Source organism: Panthera tigris, chromosome B4, assembly GCF_018350195.1.
Source record: "Panthera tigris isolate Pti1 chromosome B4, P.tigris_Pti1_mat1.1, whole genome shotgun sequence".
In the NCBI taxonomy this organism is placed as follows: Eukaryota; Metazoa; Chordata; class Mammalia; order Carnivora; family Felidae; genus Panthera; species Panthera tigris.
In genome coordinates, this window is record NC_056666.1 from 51,362,952 (window position 1) to 51,372,880 (window position 9,929).

Here is a 9,929-nt window from a genome sequence, read left to right on the forward strand (position 1 = left end):
CAAATATTCTCCAAACCTTAGTTTTCCATCCTCTTCTTTTTACCTTATCACCTTCAGTCACCAAAGTCTTCAGCAACCACCCCATTCTTCAAAATATTCACCACAATATTCATGAGGTACAACAGGACTGGAGAAAATAATCCATGGTTTATTACTAAATAGCTCTTCAAAACTATTTTCAATACCATTTGCATATTTTTCTCTTCCCTCTTGGCTTCCAAACTTGTTGCTTTTTTTTTTTTTCCGCTAAGCACTGTATTTATTGTAAGATACAACATTGATTGACCACACTCTACCAGAAGAGCTTTGCATAAACATATCTCCCAGTTTGACTTAGACCTCCAAGAATATCCTATCTTGGCACTGGTCCCTTTGTCCATACTCACTGCCCCTTCCCATCCAACTGCCACATCCATCCAACCCCAGTCCACCTACACTCTATAAATGAAAACAAGACATCCACTAAACAATCACACAGATGACTCTAATCAACTTGACTTTAGGCTTCTTTTCCGATATTATCTACTACAAATCCTACCTTTCAATGTCAAAGTAAACATTTCCAGAACAAAGCTGTTATTTTTACCTGCTCCTCTTTCCCTCAAACAAATTACTTTTTTTTTTTCTGCTCTTAGAAGCACTATCTTGCCATTAACTCAAGGCCAAAACTCAGACATCCTTAACTTCTTTCCTATTTTCTAAAATGTAACTAGTCATTGAATTTTTTTACTTATGTTCCTGCAAGTATTTTTCTTACTTATTCTCTCTCTCACCTTATCAATAATCTTTGTTACTTCTCACTTATCAAGATTTCTAATAAGTCTGCCTTCTTTTCTTTTTTTAATCTCCAATCTATTCTATGAAGTTCTGCCAAATTAATTTTCATAATCCTCAACTGATTACTCATTGATGTTATTCACAGTCTTGATCAAACACTTTTAAAAGATACTGATTGACTAGGGAGTAGATTTCACATTTTCTGGCTCAGTGTTCAAAGTTTCTCCATGATCTGAGTGCCCCTTGCGCTTCCATGGACCTTATATGACTAAACTGGACTTAATCACTTCTTCCAAGAAGCCTAAGAGACACTTCACCAGAAGTGCTGTCTACATTTCTTAAATGTGAATGCATTTTATGTTTAATTCCGCACTGGTAATTGTCTACATTAATTTGAATATTAGATGTGAGTGTTTGCCCTGTTTCTCTTAATAGGCCAAAGGAGAGATTTTGTTTCTTTCATGCACAATGTAATGAAAATCTATAAAACTTTGAATCAGAATATCTAAGTTCAAGTCTTGATTCTACCAATAACTACTCTTCTGACATTAAGAAAGGTTAAAATAGGGGCGCCTGGGTGGCGCAGTCGGTTAAGCGTCCGACTTCAGCCAGGTCACGATCTCGCGGTCCGTGAGTTCGAGCCCCGCGTCAGGCTCTGGGCTGATGGCTCGGAGCCTGGAGCCTGCTTCCGATTCTGTGTCTCCCTCTCTCTGCCCCTCCCCCGTTCATGCTCTGTCTCTCTCTGTCCCAAAAATAAATAAAAAAACGTTGAAAAAAAAAAAATTTAAAAAAAAAAAAAAAAAAAGAAAGGTTAAAATATATGACATCTTTGGTATGATTTTTTTTTCCATTTGTTAAGTGAGGGTTGAATGCACATCTAGAATAATTTTTTACATATACTGTGTGAACAATACATGATTGGTGAATAAATAAATGTCCAAGAGAAGAAAGCTTCCAATAGTCTCTCAGGTTGGTCAGAACTTCACAACAAGCATTTCCCAAAGATAAGAGAAAGTTCTTGAGAGCATCAATCCAAACAAATTCTCCACCTTTTAGGAATTGTAATTTACAAATGTCTCTGAGTTGGAAGTACAGCTTTGCATTTTAAAGATCATAGTGTCTGGCACATGATAAGAATACAATTCCCACACTATATTGCCCTGACAATTCATTCTTGATGTTATATCACATGCCATGTAGATATAGATAGCTTAAGGAGGCTCCGGGGACAAGAATTTAATCAGTCTGTGCCCAAACAGAAATCATATGAAAAATACAAATTGGGTAGTTCAAAAAGATATAATGAAGGGATTATCCACAAAGATGCGGGAACACTGAGGAGAGTAAAATAACATTAAATCTGTTCACATATTTAGGTCAAGGTTAGGGAGTGGCCACCAGAACCTAGAGGGAGGAGTCAATATAATGGGACACCAGAAGAAGGGCCTCTATGAAGGAGCACTGACAGCCTGAAGAGGCCCCTCAGAAAGAGAGAAAGGGCATAAGTGCTCTCCTTTTTTTTTTTTCTCCAGCTTCTGTCAGAGCTCCCCATTGGCAAAACTAGTCAAAGCCAGAGGGCAAGGGAGTCCATGTACATCAGCCTCCCATGGCCAGTAGTAGGATGGGGAAGGGGAGAAGGTAGATTTGGAGGGGCAAATGGAGGATACTATACACATTCATTCTGAATGTGATTTCTGACACCTTACAGGGCTTTTACTTTGGTAAGATGAACATCCAACATTTACTATTTCGTCCTTTTGTTCATTTGTTCATTTTGTTCATTTAGAAATGCCATTAGTTTAAATAAATAAATATATTTTATAGAGCTACATAAAAGATGTGTTTGGAAGGATTTCAAGTAAGTTTTCTGAATATTTTAGTCCATTTTAATGCCTTGAAAAGGACAACCTCTTCTAGGTTATAAATACAACAGATTTTCTGAATTAACTTTATTGCATAAATATAATGCTTATCATACTGTTCTTATCTCCCTAGTCACTTTTTATTCTTCTTTAGAATATGTAAAGTGCCCCTCACTTTACAAGCACCATGTTCATGTTCCAAACTCATACAAATAAAAAAGAATTTATTGTGTGAATAGGATTTACTAATTGGACAGATTTATTTTTTTTATTCCTTAGGAATGTGATCTGTGACCCTAATAGCATGCAAATGCAGCCCTCAGTTCAGAGACAGTCATAGCATGAGACTGAAGAAAGGGAAAATTCCATAAATATTATATGTGTTTTTACCAAAGATACCTGAACAGTATCATAATGTTTCTTAATGAGTATTTTTCATGTTCATTTCAATGCTTTTTTTTTTATACCTCATTCTTGGATAAACGATCTTCAATCCAACAGCTCAAATTCTTATGGGTTTATAAGAAAATATAGGATTTATAAAATGTATAAAAATTTGCTTATAAAAAATAAAGGAAAATCAGGGCCCTTTTGCAAAACTATTATCATAGCATAACAAATCCCTAAAATTTATAAAGATCTATAGTGTCTCTTTGGAATTATATTAGCTATGTCTACACTGGTAATCATATGTCAGACTGATTTATTCACGTTTCTAGAAGTCCTTGCAGAGTACCATGATCTCTAATGCCAAGACCTCAAGAAATAGGAGAGGAAAATCTGGTGATAGTGGCTTTTTATAGTTACATGGTACCATTCAGTACATTTTGTTGGAACTAAATTGACTCCCAGCACACAACTATTTGCAGGGAATATGACTATGGAAAATTTGAGTTAACCTGCATTACCTGACTTAGCTTGGTCCAACATAAACTTGTAACCCACCTGCCAATATTCATAGTCCCACTGTATTGGTTTTACCCAAGAATACCACACATCAAACTCTTCAAGACCTGATAAAAGAAACCAACCTTGCTGCTAACCACCTGTGCATGTATTTCAGTGTCCTCCTAAGGGAGTGCATCCCAAAGAGACTCCTTTATGCTACTACAAATTTATTTTACTCCCTCCCAAAATTCTTTTACAAAATATTTGCAGTATGACTAACTCTGCTTTCCTTTTATCTTATTGCTCAATTCCTCCTTTTAAATTGATTTTCAAAAAACAGTTCTTTATAAATGTACTGCATTAGGAAAAGGATTCTTATTTGCTTTGGTGATCCCATTACTGGGTCTGGAACATAAGCAGTGTTTAGTAGGCATTTGTTGAATATGTAAATGAATGGTTAAATAGATAAAGACGTTAAAGAAACAAACTACACTCTACTACTGTTTCCTTTTCTTTCTTCTTTTGTTTCATTTTTTTTCTTTTGTTATTTACTTATTTTACTACTTTTTTTATTCAAGTATAATTAACGTACAGTGTTATATTAGCTTAGGTGTACAACATAATGATTCAACAATTCTATTACTGTTTCCTTTAAATAAATACTTTTTCCACTATAGATTTTAACTTCCAAAGCATTAAGAGGTGAATGTCAATTTGAGAATGCAAGCACAAAGGATGTGCTAAGGTTTAAAGAGAACTGTCTGGGTTTCCATGGAGAAACAAGTTTGAAAATGCTATATGTACCCCTGCTTGGGGTATCAATGTGCATTAACATGTTAAAGGCTCTGAGATAATATGTTACTTAAAAAATATATTTAGTTGAGTGTTATCTGGAAATCATTGTGGTTCTTCCCTTTCCCCCTCACCAACCACATATAATCTGTCCACAAGGTCTTTGCGTTTGACCTCCAAAAAATATCTGCTCACCTCCCTCCATCATTGCATCCATCCCTTCAGTCCAGGGCACATCCCTTCTCAAAAGAACACTGCAATGTCCTTCTAACTGGTATCTCTGTTTCCACTCTTAGTTTCTTAAAACCATTCCAGCAAAAGAGCCAAAATGAACTTAAAAAAAAAAAAATGTTACCCTCTGCTTATTCCTAAAATATATCAATAGGTTTAATATTCTTAAAGTCTAATCTTCGTATATTAGCCTACATAGAGTCTTATGACCTCTGGCTCAAGCCTCACTTCCAGATCTTATCAACTACCACTCACCTTCTCCATGACCACTCTTTTGTCCACTTAGGCTTCCTTCTATGCCTTTTCTATACCAAGCCCTCTCCTACATGAGGGGCCTTTATACTTAGGTTCCCCTGCCTGAAAATATAGCTTTCAGCTCTTCTTAACACCAGCTTCTCTTCATCCTTCAAGCCTCAACCCAAATGCCATCTTCCTTCCTTCCCTCTGTCTTTTCTGTCTTTCTTTCTTTTCTTTTCTCTTTCTTTATTTTCTTTCTTTCTTTCTTTCTTTCTTTCTTTCTTTCTTGAGAGCACACAAGCAGGAAAGGGGCAGAGAGAAAGAAGGAGACAGAGAATCCCAAGCAGGCTCTTTGCTGTCAACATAGAGCCAGACACAGGGCTCCATTTTGTGAACAGTGAGATCATGACCTGAGTCGATATCAAGAGTTAGATGCTTAACCGACTGAGCCACTCAAGTGCCCCTATTTCTTCCTTTTTTTTTTTTTTACTTGAAGTACAGTTGACACACAATGTTACATTAGGTTCAGGTATACAACATAGTGATTGGACAAAAGTCTACACACCATGCCATGCTCACAAGTGTAGCTGCCATCTGTCACCATACAGTGCTATCACAATATCCACCACATCACCAACTTTATTTCCTTTGTAGCACTCACCACCACTTTAGTTTTTGAAAATTCTGATTTTTCTATCCTGGATTACAAACCCTTGTTTCTCTTGCTTACTAGAATATCCTCAACATCTAAATAATGCCTGGCACATGATAGGGATTAAATATTGCTGAACCAAAATGTTTGTTCATGGGACCCTCTTTCAAGTAAAACTTATTAACGTTGCACGAACACATTTTGGGAAAGTCAAGTTGCCATTTTACATAAGATATCCATGTATATCTTCAGGGAGTTAATATCTTCCATTCACATATAAGAGCTTTATAATTCTGATGTAAAAATGTAACACATATGCTCAAAAGTCCATTACACCATACTGATATATTTTCATTAGCCATTATATGTTCTAATTTCTGCAAAGAATTTTCCTTTTCTTTGGGTATTTCCTTACAACTTATTCCATCCTTGTCTTGAAAAATTCATGATTAAGCCTTCTTCAAGCCCTTAGAAGCTTGGAAATAGTTTGAAGAGCTTCAGAGTTTTTTTTGGTTTCTTGGTTTTTGTTTTTGGACTGAGAGACATAACCATCATACAGCTTTATTTCTTCATTCATAGATTAGGAAACTGAAATGAGGCCCTAAGAATTTGTGAATTTTTTTCAAAATTATGCAACCTTAATTAATGCTATAGTCCTGGTCTGGTTTATAGTCACATTTTATTTTATTTCCCCCATAATTCCTAAATCCACAAGGTAAAGATTAGGGAGTATATACAAAAGACAGGATCCAAAGGGTCAGATTGAGCAGCACCTGACTTCAGACAGAGACAATGATTGGAAAGACCCACTCCCAACTCCATTGCAATGGAGCAGTCTGAGTGGTTGTACATGGTGACAAAGGTGGGTTTAGAGGACAATTTGATTTCCCCTTTACCTTCTGATAACTGGAGGGACATGTTCTAACAAAGAAAATCTTGGGGCACCTGGGTGACTCAGTTGGTTACACGTCCAACTCTCGATTTCAGCCCAGGTCATGATCTCACAGTTTGTGATTCAAACTCCACTTTGGGCTCTGTGCTGACAGTGCAGAGCCTGCTTGGGATTCTCTCTCTCCCTCTGTCTCTGCCCCTCCCCAGCCTGTGCTCACGCTCTCTCAAAATAAATAAATAAACTTAAAAGAAAGAAAGAAAGAAAGTCTTAACAGCTCCCTTGTCATTTATTTTGCTGATCTGCCTACAAGTGAATGGTATCCAAAAAGAGAATAATAAACAACTTCTCACTAAATCAAGTTAACACTAATGCTTATAACATTTAACGGATCTTTTAAAATCATCTTCATGTGGCTGATGAATGGTAAAATTACACAGGTCTTGAGCAGGAAGCTATAAAGGAGAGAAGTAAATCTTACCCCTCTTCTGATAATACACACACAGTTTGACACAAGATGCTTCTTAAGTGAACTGGAAGAAGACAGCCATCCTAATAGAAAAATGGGCAAAGTACATAAACAGGTAATTTATAGAGTAGGAAATCCAAAATGCCCATGAAAAAAGCATATAGATAATCAAAAAAATGCAAATTAGACAATCATTAGTTTCACATTACACATATTTAAAAAGGCAAAAGTCAGAAGCTGGTTTAAGTGAATTATGGTAAAGATGTGCATTTGTGTACGTGTGCATGTGTGCATGCACAGGTGTGTCTGTACGTGAGTGTATGTGTGCGTGTGTGTAGGAATTTCCATACAATACTGGTGGGAAGTCAAACAAAAGCTGCTGTTGTCAAGAGCAATCTGACACAATTTAACCAAATTAAACACATGCATATCCTATGACGTAGCAACTCCTGGGTGCACTTCCTTCCAAATTTCTCACATTGGTCTGGAAGGAAACACGGACAAGGATGTCCACTGCAGTGCTGTTTGTGGCGGCGGGAAGTTCACAGCAGTTTAGAAGTTCACCACCGATGAATTAAAAAGGAAAGGTGGTAGCCTCACACCATGGAGGGCCTTGGACAACTGGAAGTAATGGACGAGAGGTGCACATGACAGTATGAGTGGATGTTAAAAACACTCTTCTGGATAACAAAGAGTAAGACACAGTGTGATTCACATCACAATAACAAATGCAGAAATTAAAAATAGATGCTCACAAATAATACACATTTTTCAAGAAAACACTTAAAAAACATAACCCACATGGACTGTATTAGAATGATTTCCTATGCAGGACCGGTAAAAAGAAATGGGGAATAAAATAAGTAGATAACATGAGTACATAAAAAGCCAAAAGAAAAGAAGCAAGAAAACAAATGAAAAAATAATAAGCAAACACAAAATAAACCACTGAAAGCACAAAACAGAGGGATGTAAGGAGAAAATAAACAGAAGTAAAAACAGTTTCACTTATTCAGAAGCAACATGAACCTAAAGCCTCCAAAAATGAAGTGAAATTTCCCTCCTGCAATTTCCACTCCCCTCCCCCAACTCCTAGGGGGTTAGAAGGCACCACACTTCATTTCCAGCCCATGTAATTGTGAAAGACGAGGAGTGGTAAGAGGCTGAGAAATGAGCAAGGCTGAACCAGGACAGCAATGCCAGCCATGTGTCTGGCGTTCAATTCCTCATGGTAAGCACAGACTGAAACTGGAAAAGAAGTCCATCTCTGGTTTTGCCTAGGGGGTGATTAATAGGTGAGTTTGGCTTGTAGCTGCCACTGGTACTGAGACATTGTTCAGAAGAGAGCAAAAGAGGCCAGGACTTGTACAGGGCATAGGGTTCCCGCTGGGAAATCGGAAAGTCAGAGTATTTCTTACCAGGTCAGAGGATTATGAAAGTCTGACCATAAAGATACAGCATGGCTTTCCTGTGACTTGCACAAAATTGTAGCAATTTTCTGTTTAATAAAACTGCTTTACAGAGTACATAAATTACCTGCTTTTCCAGTTTCGTGCATTCTGATCCTCAATGTGATTCATCCCTATCTTGTTGCCTCACCTAGTTTCCCGATGGTGAAGACAATTTGCAGAAAGAAGTTGCTGAACTATTCATTTTTAAATTTTTTACTTATTATAGTTCAATGAGTATGTCAGAAAAAGCAAAACCATAAAGATAAAATCCATTTATCTTTAAGCAGAGTGTTGCATTCAGAGGAATTTAGCTGTAAAATTATTAGTGATATTTTTCTGGGAAATGACAGTATAACAGAAAATGAGTTGACACTTTTCAAATAGGTATTGGAGACGCTTTGGTGCCCTTGCCAGATAATCACACGTATTCTCGGGATGCCCTGGAGTTTCTGGCAAAAGAACAGACAGTGCAAGGCTTGACATTAGACAGCCCATTTACATCTACCCCAAGATATGTGATTCTGGGGAATGCAGTGCATTTCTACCATTAATATTGTAGCATTAGAAAATATTATAGGCATCCCTATAGCCAAACACAAAAATATGTACAATAACATTTTAAGCATATTACTAAAATATGGCTCTTACATGCTGAAGCCAAAAGGTGTTTGAAATGACTGTAGTTGAGAAAATATCTTACAAGGTCAGGAGAACACAAGAGATTCCCTTCCAACCCATCTGCCATGGCCATCCATCTAAATCCAGAGTTAAAAATGTATGTATGCTATCCATCAAATAAAACTAGTCCCCTCTTCTGCATTCCTACTCCTTCTCCTGGGAAAGTGACCATGGAGAAGTTTCACATGATGCCAACAGTAAACTCTTTTCAAAGGTCTACAGAACATGAGAATATCTAAATCAAGATAAATTTATCTACCATTGGTGACACAAAACATAAACCATTGTTTGTAATGTTTTATAACATCGGATTTATGACATACAGAATTTACTTTTCGTCAATGTATTCTACAGGTCATTGTTCTGAAAACACTGCTGTACCAGGAACTGTAGAATTTGAAAGGTAACATGAGTGATGATTCCTGTTCTCCAAAAGCTTGATGATGCAATGCTAAGGAAACAGGAAGAATTATGTCATATAATTAGTGTCCTTATAAGGAGTGATAGTTATTACTATTTAATGATGATACTTCAGACTTTCTACCGTTCAGAGATGATCATTCTAATAGAGAATGTTATTGAGAAATTAGTATCTTTGCTCTTTGCTCCTACAGACCCAAACAATAAAAAGAATGAAAAAGTAGTATTTTTAATGAGACCAGAGTTTTGAATTCTGGAATCCCTTGGCCTAGAATTAATAGTTTTTTTTCTGATTCAGATGCAGAGAAAGTGAATTAAGTTGGCTTATCCCCGAGTGGCAGGAGATGACAGGTTTTGTGTTTTGAAGGTAGAGACAAGTGAGGCTAACTGAAAGTCTGGCAGAAATACACTATTTCTAACACATGGCAAGAAGTGTCAGGAACACGGATAGGACTGCTTATGCAACCAGAGGAATTAGTCCCAGCCCCAACTATGTGACTGAAATTGGACATTCCACCTTTCTTGCATTTAGGTGTCCTGAATCCATGCTTATCCACTTCATGAAAATAAACTAAGTTCCAGT